This window comes from Heterocephalus glaber, unplaced genomic scaffold (assembly GCF_053883595.1).
Source record: "Heterocephalus glaber isolate CG9 unplaced genomic scaffold, H.glaber_assembly_v1.0 deba00001472, whole genome shotgun sequence".
NCBI classification, from domain to species: Eukaryota; Metazoa; Chordata; class Mammalia; order Rodentia; family Bathyergidae; genus Heterocephalus; species Heterocephalus glaber.
The window spans coordinates 90,926,901-90,942,468 of NW_028258315.1; the positions used below are offsets into that span (position 1 = coordinate 90,926,901).

The 15,568-nt window shown below is 42.6% G+C and overlaps 1 protein-coding gene across 12 annotated transcripts in view; it reads right to left on the reverse strand.

The window, feature by feature from the left end:
- Nucleotides 1-15,568, reverse strand: part of Cacna1d (calcium voltage-gated channel subunit alpha1 D) — a 342,473-nt gene that overhangs the window by 105,434 nt on the left and 221,471 nt on the right. The gene's annotated exons all lie outside the window — the stretch shown is intronic.

Sequence of the window (15,568 nt, forward strand, 5' to 3'; positions counted from 1 at the left end):
GATTTAGAAAGCACAGATGAAAAGCTTCCAGGAAAGCAAGCAGGGTCACAGGGAGGGAACATCCTACACACAGACCCCACGACTCTGACAGTTGTCTGCCTGCCCGCTGACCTTCCGATTCAGAGCCAGCACATCTCCCTTCCAGGCAGCTCATGACTGGCAGAAGAGGAGCGACCTGCTTTCATCAAGCTAGCCGCCATCCTCTCTCATCATGCCCTCAAACTCCAGGCCCTTGAGAGGCTGAACGGACTTGAAACCCAGAGAGACCAACTCTCTGGGTAGGAAACTGGCTCCTTGCCAAGGCACCACCTTCTGCCCACAATGAGAAATGACCCCACTCACTGCTCCTAAGTAACCCCACCTTTCAGATGCCCCCAGACTGATCCCCGGACCTGGTAAGGCTGCTCCGTTTCCACTTGCCCCCTGGGACATCAGGAAGGAGGAAAGGCTATGGGTGTCCTGGGTGCACTTACAGAAAGTAGCATCAGGAGTTTATGGGGGAGACAGGAGCTCTGCCCTCCCGGCCCGCAGGCACACCTTCCTCCAGCAGAACACTGTCCTGCCTCAAAAAGACGGGGCTTGGAGGGCAGAATGTTGCTGCTCACACAAACCATACCCTGAGAACAGCTGAGGGGTTCTAGACCTTCTAGGCTTCCTGAGATACAGGAAATGCAGAGCGCATCCCTGGGTAAGTTCACCAAATGACTCTGAACTCCGAAAATGTCACATTCAATGAAGAATCACATCCCTGTGCAACTGCGTGTATCACGTGTCCATAGGAAAATACGTTATATAATCTCCTCTCGTAAAAATACTGTAAAGAACAAGCAGACCTTCAAATCTATTATTTATTAAAATGTTTTCATTCTGGACTCAGCTTATAAATGTAGATGATTACATATAAACAGGATACTCTTAGTTTGGATTCACATCTGATCTGAGTTCTTAAAAAAATGATAAGACAGTCAAAGAGTTACCCTGTGAAGCTTAAGAGCTTCATAAAATAAAATTTTACTTTAATATCATATTTTATCTATTTGTTTACATTAGAACTATAAAAATCTATCTCTTACAAGCTGCAAAACTGTTGCACATTCTTGGCTATTGGGACTTAGTTAAGCAGGCATAAGTAAAACCCTACTAGGACTGAAATTTATGAATTAAAAAAACTGCCAAGTCCTTATTTACGATACACTTATTTAAAATAATAGTCACCATTACAAAAGTTCACATAACAAAGTTGTTTATATAGATCCTCTAAATCGATTTCAGACAGCTCTCAGTGGCATTAATACCTAGCAGACAGGTAACATTGATAGATTTGGACAGCACTGAGATTTACATGGGATAAACCTCGTGTTGGCTATAGGCCAGGATGGAGGAAAGAGAAAGAGAGGTGGCAGCCTGTGTGATAATCCAAGGTGCCTCCTTGGTCCTCCTAGACCACTTGGGCACTGAGTCTGAAGACCTGTATTCTAGTCCCAGCTCCAAACTTTCTTTTGAGCTTCCATTTTTTTCTTACCTACAAAACAGCACACTTGTTCTATTGTTTTACATGAATTAAGTAAGACATTCAGTAAGATGATACTTCAAAAAAATCACAAAGCACTGTACAAATTTAAAGTTCAAGTGTATAATATTTAATTGTTGGGTCTAGGCAGAAGAGAGGAATAAGAAAAAAAGGCAACTGGAAGGGCCTTCTCCAATACCAAAGGGTGAAAATGAGGCACAGCTCTGAATGTGCTCTGAGCTGCTACGGATCCCAGCACACACACAGACAGATACACAGGATCCAAGGACTCAGACTACAATGAACCAGACCACCCACATCAATGCCGCACCACTTCTCAGCTGAGAAAAACCCATGCCCACCACAACAAACCCTCAGTTTCAGAAAATCACCCTGGAAGTCCCCTGTATCCTGTATCTACCTCTGTGAATGACTAAAAAAAGTTACTCCGTTTTGCATAGGATTTCATCATCTTCTAAGAAGCCCATCACTAAGAAGTTACGCGGTCTATTTTGGATAAGGTTCCTATGCTGATGAAAAGTATATTCTGCTGTTGGGTGGAATACTCTGTAGATATCTATTAAGTCCATTTGTTCAAAAGTTTGGTTCAGCTCTAATATTTCGTTGATTTTTTTTTTGTCTAATTGATCTATTTGTGACAGTAGGGTATCAAGGTCCCCCGTAATAGCTGTGCTGCTATTTATCCGATCACTTCATGTCCAGTAGCACTTGTTTTATGAAGTTCGGCATAACAGTGTTTGTGGCATATCTGTTTACAGTTGTTACCTCTTTCTGTTGAATTATTTCCTTAACCAAGTGTAGTGACTTTCTTTGGCATTTGGCTTGAAGTACACTTTGTCTGAAATTAAGACAGTGATTCCTGCTTTCTTCTGGATTCCTGTTGCATGCAATATTGCTTTCCACCCTTTGACTTTGAATCTTTAAATTTCTTTTTCAATTAAATGTGTTTCTTGTATATTGCTTATCATCGGGTTTTGTTTCTTTATCCATTCTGCCAGTCTGTGTCTTTTGATTGTGGAATCAAGACCATTCACATTGGAGGTTATTATCGAAAGGTAATAACTGACCCCTCTCATTGCATTATTGTTGCTGATTTCCTCTCCCCCTCCTTCTGCTTTACTGCTCACCCTGTACTGTGTTTTCACTCTGTTTGATTTATTGGCATTATTTGTTTTATTGTCTATTTCTAGGACTCCCGTAAGATTATTTTGTAGTGCTGGTTCTGTGGTCATGAATTTCTTGAGGTAGTTCTTGTCATGGAAATGCTTTATTTTTTCCCATCAGTTCTGAAGGAAAGTTTTGCAGGCTATATAAGTCTGGGTTGGAAGCTGTTATCTTTTAGGACTTGAAACACTTCATTTGAATTTCTCTTGGCCTTTATTTGTGCTGAGAAGTCTACTGTAATTCTAATGGGTTTACTTTAATAAGGGGTTCATTGCTTTTCTGTAACAGCTTTTAAGATTCTGTCCCTATGTTGGATTCTGGGATTTTCACTGTCATGTGTTGTGGAGAAGTTCTCTTTTGATCATGACCTCTATGTGCCTCACTTATCTGTATGTTTAATTGTTTCTGTACATTTGGAAAGTTTTCTGTTATTATTTTGGTCAACAGGTTTCTTAATGCCATTTGTGCTGTCTTCTGATTTTTCACTTATTCCAGTTAATCTTAGATTCATCTTCTTTTCATCATCTAGCAGCTGTTGGATCCATTTTTCATGTTTTCTTGTTTTTAAAGTATCTCTCTCTGAGTAGGTCTCTGATAGGAGCCCTGTCTTCTAGTTCTGACACTCTGTCTTCGCGTTGGTCACTTCTGCTGCCCATACTTTCAGTGGAATTTTTAATCTCCTGGATTTCTGTTTGGAACCTTTTCACGGACTCTTATTCTTTGCTAAACTGGACATTCATGTTTTCTAATGTTTTGTTTAGTTCAGCTAGTTTTTTATTAGTGTCCTCTGTAAACTCCCTGATTGTTTTCCTACATCCATTATCTGTTTAGTTACATCTTCTGTGGGCCCACTGAATGCAGAATTGTTGATCTGTTTTTTAATTTCTCTGTTATCCTTTTGAATAATTTGGCTATGTGGCTTCTGTTTTCCTTCCCCTTAAACCCCATGGATAGGCTTTGTGGGTATTGGGAGTTTTGGGAGCCATTTTGATACCTGGTCTTGTCATATTTCTATTGTTTTTTTTGTTTGTTTTGTGGTGAGGTATGTGGGTGCTTACAGTGGAAAGACTTTGTTGCTAGTATGGTGATCTCCTTAGTTAGTTCTTGCTTTTCACCAACGTATTTTAGGCATGGCTAGCTATAGTCTTTTGCCCTGTCCTGAGATGTGGCCACTTCCATTAGGGGAGGGGAGGATGTAGTGTAATTGGCCCAGTACCCAGTTTTCCTGAAATGGACCACAGTCGTATTAATGATACAAAAACAATCCAGATATTGGCATAGAGAGAAAAACCTATTAATAGCAACAACTATGCCATTCTGACAACCAGCGACAATAATACCATCCAAGATCGGATGTTGACATATCGATAATGTACCACCATTACCCGTAGAAAAGATATCTATAATTACAGTATAAACACTAAGACAAACCAAATATTGACAGATGGTAAATATCTATTAAATGTGACAACAATTGCTCCACTAACAATAGAAAAGAATTCAACAACAGTAAGAGTTGACTATCTAAAGATTAGTAAAGCTTAATTGTTATACTATTATAAAGATATAGGGGATTGGGAAAAGAAGAATGAAAGAAGAAAATTTTGAAAAATTAAACAATGACAGATAAGAAGGGGGAGAGAAAAGTGAAACAAAAGATTCTATTAAGGATTAGAAGGAGCCAGGGATTTAGCTCAGTGGTTCCACCGCCTGCCTCCCAAGCACAAAGTCCCGAGTTAGATCTCCAGTACCAAAAAAAGAAAGAAAGAAAGAAAGAAAGAAAGGAGTAGAAGGATATCTATAGAATTAGATTAAAGTTAACAGAAAGGAACAAACAAGAAAAAGAAGATAAAAGGAAAGGAGAGAGAAAAAAAGAAAATATACGAAGAATAAAAATAATAACCAAGAAAAAGAGAAGAGGAAAAAAGAAGGAAGGAAAAGGAAAAAAGGTTAAAAGGGTGGAAAATTCCCCAAACCCCAAGGAGGAAGAGGAAAAAAAAAAAAGTTCAAAAACAGAAAAAAATGTTTCTCTATTTTTGAATAAGTGGTTTCCTTTCAGGACCCACAGTCTTGGAATCCAGCAATGGATGGCTTTCTTCATCTAACTTTATGACCTGTATGTTTGTGAGGGTTCCTCCTTTTCCAGAGGCCCCTCTTTTTACCCCAGGCTGTGGCCACTGCCCAAGCTGAGGTGTGTCCTTGCTCATGTTTGCAGATGGGGAAAACAATCAGATTTCTTATCTGTGCTGGATGTAGAAAGCAGGGTGAGGGTTAAAGTACTTAATGCAAGGGCCAGGGGTTTAGCTCAGTGGTTTCGCCGCCTGCTGCGCAAGCACAAGGACCCAGTACCAAAAAAAAAAAAAAAAAGAATAGAAAGTACTTAACACCAGCAATTTCCAAACCAGTTGTTTCCTGGCCTGGCTTCTCACCATGGAGGGCGGGGCCCATGTTTTCCCACCCTGAGCTTAAACTTCTCAGGTGTTGTCTAGCCTGCTCCCTGTTTCTGTCTCCCATGGCTGTCTCTCACCCAGTCACTGTGGCAGAATTGTAGTGGGAACCCTGAAGTGAAGTTGTTCTAATTGTTCTGAGTCTCAGACTTAAATAATCAACCCCTTCCTGAAATGGCACCTGATTAGCATTGTCAAGATGGCAGGTGCTGCACTGGACTTCCTTTCTGGCTGCTGCTTGTCATGTGGAAGGAGTCACCTCAGAGAACAACCTGCATTGCTTTTGCAATTCACAACAGCCATGAGCTCCTCCTGGGACCTGTACCACTGGCCCAGTCCACTGTTTCTCCCTGGAGCTGCTGGCACTTACCTTGGGTTTGCAGAGGCAGCTTCCCTTTCATGGGAGTTGGGGTGAGCTTCCAAATGGCTTTGTTCTTTCCTCTGTGTTGCAGTCTGTTTTTCCAACTTCTCTGTAGCTTCTGATTTTCCTGTCAGTTTCTTCCTGATTCCCAATGATCTACTTATTTTTTTCTTCTCCCAACTGCTCTTCCAGCTTTATCTACCTTATAAATGCACACTTTGTACTTTGGCCGCTTGTCTTATTTCTTCTACCCTCTGAGGCTCTGTCTACTGAATTCCATACACTTGAGCAGCCTTCACCATTTCCTCTGAATTCCAGCTTATCTTTCAAGCCTCTGCTAAAGTCCTACCCTTTTGGTGATGCATTCCCTTGCTACCATATCCAAACAGATTCTGCTTGCTTTTGAATCATGAGAGCATTCTGTCACTGAGCAGCAAGACCCAGATATGCACATCCCCTCCTACAGGCACCCACCTTAACAGAGCCCAGTGTGGAGTTTTTGCTCAACCTCACTGATAATTTTCTGCAGTGAGGGGAGACTAATACTACTCTCACTGTTTAGAAACTGAGGCTCAGTAAGGTTGGGCACTGAAGCCCATCCAGCTGTTGTATCCTCTCCTAAACACCTCAACATGGGGACATAGGAGGCAAGGGCAGGGAGCAGATGCATGGGTAATGAGGATCAAAAGTAGGTTAGAGGGCTGGGGGTTTAGCTCAGTAGCACTTCGCCTGCCTCGCAAGCACAAGGTCCTGAGTTCAATCCCCGGTACAAAAAAAAAAAGTAGGTTAGAATCAGTCTGGGAAAGGCCTTAAATACAAAACTAAGGAACTTGGATTGCTCCCTTGTAAGCAATGGAGAACCACAGAAGTTTGATATGACAGTGTCACCATGAGTTTGCTTTTAAATGTGATGTGTGATGAGGAGATCAAAGGAAGAAGAAAATGGTGGTTGGGAGAGGACAGAAGGTATTCAGTAAACACTGGTAATGGCCTGGACTTAACACCAATACAAATGTGATAAGAATAAGTTTTCATAAAGTCTTCAGTTTTCTATCACTATGATTTGGAAAAGCAACCATGAAGCCTGTCATTGCTGACCCAACTATCCCCACTCTGTGGTCACTGTCACCTCCAGTCCTCTAGGACTGGCACACCAGTGTCATCATCTCAGCTAGCATGGCCCTTCTTTCCCAGGGCCAACTGCTGTCCCACTTGCCATGTGAACATTCCTTGCCTATATGGACAGGATGGCTAGATGCAGAAGAGAGTTGCTGCATGACATCCGAGAGGCTGCTGCATGCAGACGTGCTTTAGGCTCCAGGGGACCAGTGGAAGTTTAAAGACAACAGATTTCAGCACAATGTAAGGAAGACATTTCTAATAGTCCAGACTCCCCAGAGATGAAATGGGTTGCCTTGGGAAAGAACAAACTCCCTGAAGAAGTATAGACAGAAGTCTTTGTAGGAAGAACAAATGCCTCATAGGGAAACTAGCACAGGATGGTCTATACCTTTTTGGTCTGTCTTCCCTAGACCACAAACAGGCCCTCCGCCATGCCAGCCAGCACTCCGACACACTGCCCTGTGCTGTGTCCAACTGGCACTGTTGCTCTCGTCACCCCAGCCTCCTCTATGGCTCCTATGGGAAATCAGGATGCCTGCCTGCCTGCTCTGAATCAATCCTTTCATCCTCTTTGGTCTTTCCTCTTGGCAGCAGCCCGGCACCCTCTTCAACTTGGTAGACAGGAAGTCTGGTGGCATCAGCACTCAGGAATCCCAAGGGCTGAGTGATTTCAGAAGAAATCACAGGCTGCGAGAGACTTCTGGCTCTGGGCAATGGTATACCCAGAGCCGTACTCACACAGCTCCCTGTGAAATCTTTTAGATGGGAAAGATGAACACAGCAGAATAAGCCAAGCCTCTAAAACCAGAGCAGCCTGTTTCACCCATGACTGCACCAGCCTTGGGTCCCACCCAATAACCAACAGCAGCTTCAGCAGAATCAGCCTGCACAGCAGGGGTAAGTGACATGGGTTTTGCAGGAGAGCCCAAGTCTACGCCGTGCACACAAATGGAAGTGCAGATCAAATGTGACTGCCACAAATGCAACGGGAAGATACACAGTTTGCTCTGGAAAGTTTTACTTCTCAAATGCCCTCTAAAATAACTGGGCCATGGAAATCATCTTTAGATACAGGGTTCGTTCTTGGTTTGCAATGCTATTTGTTTTCATTGGACTCACATAAATAAAATTTAAACAAACTATATACTTTGATATCTACATACACATTCACCAACCTTCCCATGGGCAGGGCCATCAATATTGTTAGGACTCATATTTCCAGTAAAATAGAGGTTTCAGAAATTCACCAAAAAACAAAGGCAGAATTTATATAAGGGCAAAGAGAAGAGGAAAATTGAAGTAACCCACTGATTTTAATCAGTGGAAGTCAGCCTTCCTCAGACCTAAATTAGTTCCCTTATACAGACACAAGGATGATGAAAGAGAATGAAAGAGTAACGTGGTTGAAAGAATATTATTACATTTAAATCTAAGTTGTTGGAAATCTTAAGTTTTTATTCAAGGAAATGAGGTATTTTGTAAAGAGTCAGTAGTAGTGTTTGTTGTTTCACAGTAAAAAGAACTTTTTAATCAGTGGTACTGGTTTAGTTCAAAGTTCATCAAACCACTGTCTTCGTTCCAATTTTCCCTCAACCATGAAAAGCCAGTAATTGCCAAATGATATTCCCTCCGCATGAGGCAAACAGGGCAGTTTGGGGCTGGGGCCTTGGGACTGCAGCACTTGATCCATAAGATCTTCCAGATAACGGCTGTGGGAAGAGTAGAAAGCGAACCTTAACCCTAACCCTCCAGTGGCCACTAGGAGGCACTGGCCATGATGGGAAACTGGTAGGCAAAGAGAAACTGGCACCAGAGAAAATGGGAGGCCTTATTTACCCAGTAAATATAGTGAGGAAAAGGTTAACAATTAACACTTGTACCTATCAAACCACACCATGGCTACTCTTTGGGAACTCATTACTGAAATAGGCCCCATGGTGGATTGTAACGGGATTCAGTGTCTACTTGGAGTTTAGATGTGGTCTGAGATTTTCTCAAAGTGATCCTCCCCTCTTCACGTCCTTCATGCTTTCACTGACATAAAAGTCTGTGAAGCAGCAGGGGATGTAACTCAGTGGTTCCACCGCCTGCCTCGCAAGTGCAAGGACCCAAGTTCGATCCCCAGTACCAAAAAAAAAAAAAAAAAAGTCTGTGAAGATGCTTTACACAGAAAACAATTCCCCTCTTCTGGGAAGATGCACCATTTTCAAAGTTGGTGTTTTCTGGCTTTTAATGTCTAGGCTGCATCATCTGCCATGAAGAGGAGCCAGGAATCAGCAGCTGAGCCACAGACACAGAGCAAACCCTGGAACTGTTCCGGGTGTTGCTCACCCTGCATGGTGCTCTGGGGATGAAAAGGATGCTCCGGGCTGCCAAATGTCAAGGCGTGGGCCTCCCTTGCCTCCTTTCCGACCTCTTCCTCCTTGAAATGACTCCAGCCGACACAAGATCACTCATTTCCCCAAGGCACGGAGCTCTTGCCGGCTCCAGGACACTGTTCTCCACCTAAACCTTAGCTGCTCTTCCAGATACCATGCTGGTGAGCTGGGCAGGATGTGAGACTATTTCTCTGAAATCCTTAGATTCCCAGAACCCGAGGGTCCTATATTTGTCAAATTTATTTCACAGCCTTGCAATCAGTTATTTAACATTTTCTTTCACACACCAGACTGTAAGCTCTATGAAATAGAGGCTGTATCAGTCTTATCTTTTTTTATCTATATGTTTTTATTGGTACATTTTAGGTACACAGTATAATGACAGTCATCATTGGAAATTTGCACCTTTACATAATCTCTCTTGGTTCTTATTTTTCCCCCTTCCCCTGCCCTCCCTTCAACCCCTCCAGCCCTCCCTATTTACAAAGACCTTGTTTCCATTTTTTCATTTTCTCATATTAATTCCATTTCCTTCTTTCCTTTCCCCACAAGTAGCCACATAACTTTCCATTACTTCAAACTGTACCCCATGGTGCCATTAAAAATGTAAAGAAACAGGACTCTGGTACAAGTCTAAAATATGAAGATCCCCAACACAAACATCACCATTATGTACTACAAACATACACTAATAAAAGGAAAAAATACAATATACAGACATAGAAATAAAGTATCTCAGGCATCTTAGAAGGAAATATGCTTTGTTTTACTGTATCTCCTTGTTAGAGGGCAAAAAAGCTTCTCTCTTTGAAGGGTTCATTTCCATGGCTACCAAAGACATCCCAATTTTTCTAGCAAAAAAGAAAAATTCCCAGTGGCAAGAATCCAGGCATGTTGCATACTAAAAGTCTCATTAAAAAAAAAAAAGATGTTTTAAGGCAGATATTGTGGTGCATGCCTGTAAGTCCAGCTACTCAGGAGCCAAAGGCTAAAGAATCTCAAGTTCAAGGCCAGCCTGGGCACTTTAGAGAAACTCTGTGCCAAAATAAAAAAATTAAAAGGGCTTGAGTGTATTGCAATACTCTTGGGGTTCAGTCCCTAGTACTGAAAAAGAAAAAATATATATATGGTTTAATAGGTATTCTTAAAAAATATGGCTTACTTGTCTGATATCACTTTCTCCAAATAAAATATATTACTCAATCAGATGAGCCAAGCCAGTATCATCACATATTTTCAGGACAAGCTTCAAACACTGCTACTTAAGAAACATACCTCACTAGACTTGTCAGAATCCAGTGTTTAAAAAAGAATAAGGTTCTTTCTTTTCACTTATTCTTTTTTAAGAATAAGGAAAAGAATAAGGAATTAAGGAAAGAAGGGAATGGAATATGAGAAAATGAAAAAATGGAAACAAAGTCTTTGTAAATAGATAGGGGTGGAGGGGTTGAAGGGAGGGCAGGGGAAGGGGGAAAAAATAAGAACCAAGAGAGATTATGTAAAGGTGCAAATTTCCAATGATGAATGTCATTATACTGTGTACCTAAAATGTACCAATAAAATTAATTTTAAAAAAAGAATAAGGTAAATTTGCACTTGACCTCTGACTTGGGATGATGGCAGGACTATTACGACTAAACATGTGTGAAGGCACTAGAAGCCTGGGGCATGTCCTACTTACACAGTACAGTGTATTGTGCACAGGGCCTGGTCAGGCTGCCTGTCATGGACTGACTACCACCTGGATGTGCTATTCGGAGGGTTGCTGGGGCGTTCCAACTGCAGACGAGCAGTGTGCACCCAAGGAGGAGGGCGGAACTCAGTGTATCCAAATCCCACCTACTGATCATGCAAAAGACAAACCTCTTGGTGGGCCTCAGGAAGAGTTCCCATGGAAAGAAGGGTGGGACAGACCCTCTCTAAGTCCCCAGCATAGCTGAGAGAGAACAGGGCAGGAGCACTCTATTACTGGGGGAGGCTCAAGGACTGGGGGAGATCCACCCTCCACAACAGGATCTAGAAGTACTATGTGAGCCATGATGAGACGTGTTCATGAGCAGATATAGGAGGAAAAAGGAAACCAATTTCTCTAAAGCTTCATACTCCACTGTTCTACTCTGCTTTGGATAATTAGGTTTGGGAAAAGAAGAAACCTGACACAGCATGAGAAACAGAGCATCTCAGGATGCATCAGCAAACCCACTGGGTAGATGGGATCCCAAAGGGGTTCCCTGCACCAGCACAGAGCTTTGGACCAATGAGAAGAGCAGCTGGAGCTCAGGAGACAGACAGACCTACACGGAATTACTAGCTTTACTATTTACTAGCTGCATACACGTGAGGAAAGTGATACGCTTCTCTGAGTTTTATTTTCTCATCGGTAAAACTGAGGCAAAGAACCTTTACTCCACTAAAGTAGTAAACAGTATCAAATGAAATAAACTAAATAAAGCACCCAGCCCAATGCCTTGATAGAACCTAACAAGGATTATAGCAATAGGGAAATTATCTCACAATACACACCCAAGACTTGGCAATCAAGACCTGTAAACCTTTCCTCATCTGAGAGGCACTGGCCACAACTATCTTCCAGGCCTGGCCTTCATCTGCATCTCCACCTCTGCACCCGCCTCAAGGCCCCACAACGCACCCTCCCCACTCCTGTGGTCTCTGCTCCACGGCTCACCTAATCCCATCCCACTTCCAGGTGCAGCTGTCAATCACCCGACTTCCAAACACTTTGACAGCTCCCACAGCTTAAACTCTTGCCTCCCTCAGTGGGCATTGCAAACCTCCCATCCACTCTTCCGCCCACAGCCAGCCCACCAGCCAGCCAGGTGTGCCCTGGAGGCTTCACTGTCACTCATCCTGGCTCCAACACACACAAGCCACCAGGCCCTGCTCTTCCTGACACTTGCGGGAAGCTGGAAAGTGCCCTCCTTTCTTTGTCACCCTTACAAATTCTGTCCCATCTCTTCCATGCTTCCTCAGGGGAGCCCTCCTGACCTACCAACCCTCCTGAGCATGCACTCCTGAGCACACTTCTAGGTACAGATCCGATGCTAAAAGGTACTTGACTGGTAGTCAAAGAGGGAGAGGATGCAGCTGCTGGAATCCACACAGGGCTCTGCAGTTTCTTGGTGTCTCTCGGTTGTCCTGTTGATAAGTAATAGCTGATGGTTCAAGAACTGCCGGGCCTCTGAGGACAGCACCCCTCTGGACTGGTGGGGCACCATCACCCATTAAATTAGATCCAGGCTGAAATGCCTGGAGGCTCTGAAGGTGTCAGCAGACAACTTAAACCAAGATTTATTTTAAAGTGGAATTTCAAGGGAATGATGGAGTTCAGAGTGGATTAGTGCTTCATCCTTGAATCCAAAGTCTTATGACAATCAGACTTCAAGAAATCAGATTAATGCTTCAAGTGCCTCTCCAAGTCCTAGAATGATGTGGGGCCCCAGAGAGAAATGCTAGCAAGTGAACACTCAGACTACAAATAAGAGTTTCCTATCCAGAGAAACAACCTGACCTGACCGCAGTCAGGTTCACGCTGACACCCTTCACGTTTGGAAAGGTCTCCGAGTTTATAAAGTCCCTTTCTATCAATTTCTCCCCCTGATTCTAAGGACAGCTCTGTGAGAAAAACCACACAGCAGATGGAGCTGTCCAAATTTTAGGGATGAGAAGCCTCAGGGTGGAGAAGTATGATGAAAGCCCTGTCTCTAGGAAGCACGGAACCGGGAGCCAAGCTGACCTCTGCCTTTGAGTTATTCTCACTCTAACACAGACAAACTGATAACCACAGCAACTAGTACTCCCCTCGGCTTAAGGAGCCACGGCAGGCGAAGCCAGACACAGACCACAGCCACAAGCACTGCTTACCCACACTGGTGAAATAATCAGTACGATATCCCAGTCCTGTGTGTTGAGACTGAAGCTTTCCCCGCAAGAGCTGGGTGAGCTCAGACCAAAGCTGCAGGACAACAACAACTTCCAGGTACAGACCTGATGTTTAAAGGTACTTGACTGATAGTCAAAGAGGGGATGCAGCTGCTGGAATCCACACAAGGGTCTGCAGTTCCTTGGTGTCTCTCCGTAGGCCTTGTTCGTAAGTAACAGCTGATGGTTCAAGAACCGGTGGGCCAGAGACCAAATCAGCCAGGGCTTCTGTCGGTTGGGGGCCTTTGCCCATCAGCAGATGTTACCACTTCAAAGCAGCCCCAACTTGCACCATCCTCCCTATACACCTCTTGTCTGACTCCGCCTTCCTTTCACTCTTCAGCCCTTCCCAAGCCCTCTGGGAACGCCACTGGAGAGCAGCAAGCTCCCCCAAACCTTCAGCCTCTTCAAGGGGATCCCACATTCTCCTTGCTTGGTGGACCTTGCAGCCCTTTCAGGTCCTGCCTACTTCAGGGCTTCCAAGCTTTTCTGTTCCCCTTCACATCTAGGACAATACTCTCTCATCTTGCTATAAAAATCAAATAAATAAAAACACCTGCCCTTTGAGGATGGTGCCAGTGGGCTCTGTGACCTTCTCCCTTTACCTCACTATTGTCTTCTATTAATCCCCAGACTAGAGACCCTCATGCCTGGTTCCCAGCCTTCCTGTCCACCCCAAGTTCTACTGCCATTCTGGAGCACTCCAAATGCCTTTGCTTGACCTTGCTATCCCTGGGCTTTTCAATCCCTTAACATATGAATTTTCAATGATAATCTCTTCTCAGCTACTTCAGCCACCCAATTCCGCTGAGACATACCTCCCCAAGTCTTTAAATTTACTCACGAATTCAAGACTTGTGCTCTCTGATCACACCCCCTCTCATTCCAGCTGACCTGTTCAAACATTTCCACTAAAAAACATCTTAACTTATTCAAACTTTCTGGTCCATTAAAAGCTCCATTTCCCCTCCAGTCTGTAAGGGCTCTCCTTTTATCTACCTTCAATTTCATGACTCATCATTTCAAGGATATCCTTCCCAATCCTAAATGCCTTTCCATCTTTTCTACTATACTGTATTATTTTCTTCCTCCATGCCTGGATACAAACAGCCCGGTGTAGCTACAGAGAATCTTGGAATGGGACAGATGATGTCCATATAGATTCACCAGCTTCTTCAAATCACACCCCAACACTGCTGACCACCACGCCCTTGTTTCTCTGATCCACTTACTTGCTCTCTGGAAGAAGTATTTTCTGCCTTCTCTCAGACATGTGAGGAGACTACTCTAGCAGTTAACCTTGTGGATCCCTGGAGCTCTCATTCTATGCTATCAACTCCTCTCCTGTACTCTGTCTTGCAACTCCAGCCGTCTTTGTCTCTGTAGATTCTTGGCTTCATCTTCTCAACTTGGGGAGTCCACGGGCCACCGCCTGGGCTTGCCCTCCTTTTATCATGACTCAGGAACCCTCAAGCCATTAGGACGGGGCAATCATGGAGCTCACTGCACTATTTCCTATGTCTCAGGAATCACTGTCCTTCAGTTTCATGCCTAGCGTCTTGAAAATCATGCTTTTATATATTGTTTGGTTTTGGTTTTGTTGTTGCTCCTTTCTCCACTGAATTATTTAGCACTGTTATGGAAAAACATTTGACTATATATATTTTTTCATATTTTCTCTTAAATTTAATTCTTCTATGTATCTATCTTTATGCCAAACAACATTGTATTTACCGGAACTCCACGGAAAGGCTTGAAATCAGGCAGTATGAGCCCTAAAACTTTGTTATCAAGATTGTTTTGGTTACTGTGCTTGCTTTGGCACCACATACACTAAAATTATTTTTATTTGTATAGGCTCTCTACAATTAAACATAAGTCTAGATTTAGCTTATTTTTTTTAGAAGGCTGTTAGGATTTATGAATGGGACAGCACTAAATTAATAAATTCCAAGACAATGGACATCTTAATATTAAATCTTCCAACCCATGAACATGGTATGTCTTCATTTATTTAAATCTTTTACTAATCAGTGTTTCATAATTTTTCAGGGTAGATGTTTCCCGTATCTTTTCTCATATTTATTACTAAGTATTTTATTATGCTGGTCTTCACGTATTTTTTAGAATTTCATTTCCATGTTTGCAGTTTATATATAAGAATAAAATTAATTTTTGTATACTAACTTTGTATCCTGTGATACTGCTATATGCACATCTCAATTCCACTAAGTTTTTGGTCTGCCAATTGGGACTTTCTATTAAACAACCATGCTATCAGTGAGTAGAAACAGATTTTTCTTTCTGATCTTTTTTTATCTTTTATCTCTTTTTCTTGCCTTAATGCACTGATCAGTACTTTAGTATAATATTGAATAAAAGAGGTGGGAGAAGAATGCTTACCTTATTTCTAATCTTAATAAGAAGGCACTTCCCCATTAAATATGATGTGGCAATTTTCTTGTAGATGATGATTTTTAGGTTGAGGAAGTTCTTGTATGTTATTAGTTTGCTGTAAATTATTACTGTGAAGGTTACAGAATACTGTCAGTGGTTTTTTTCTGCATTTATAATCATATAATTGTTCTCTTTCATTATGTTAATATGACAAAGTACACTGATTTTC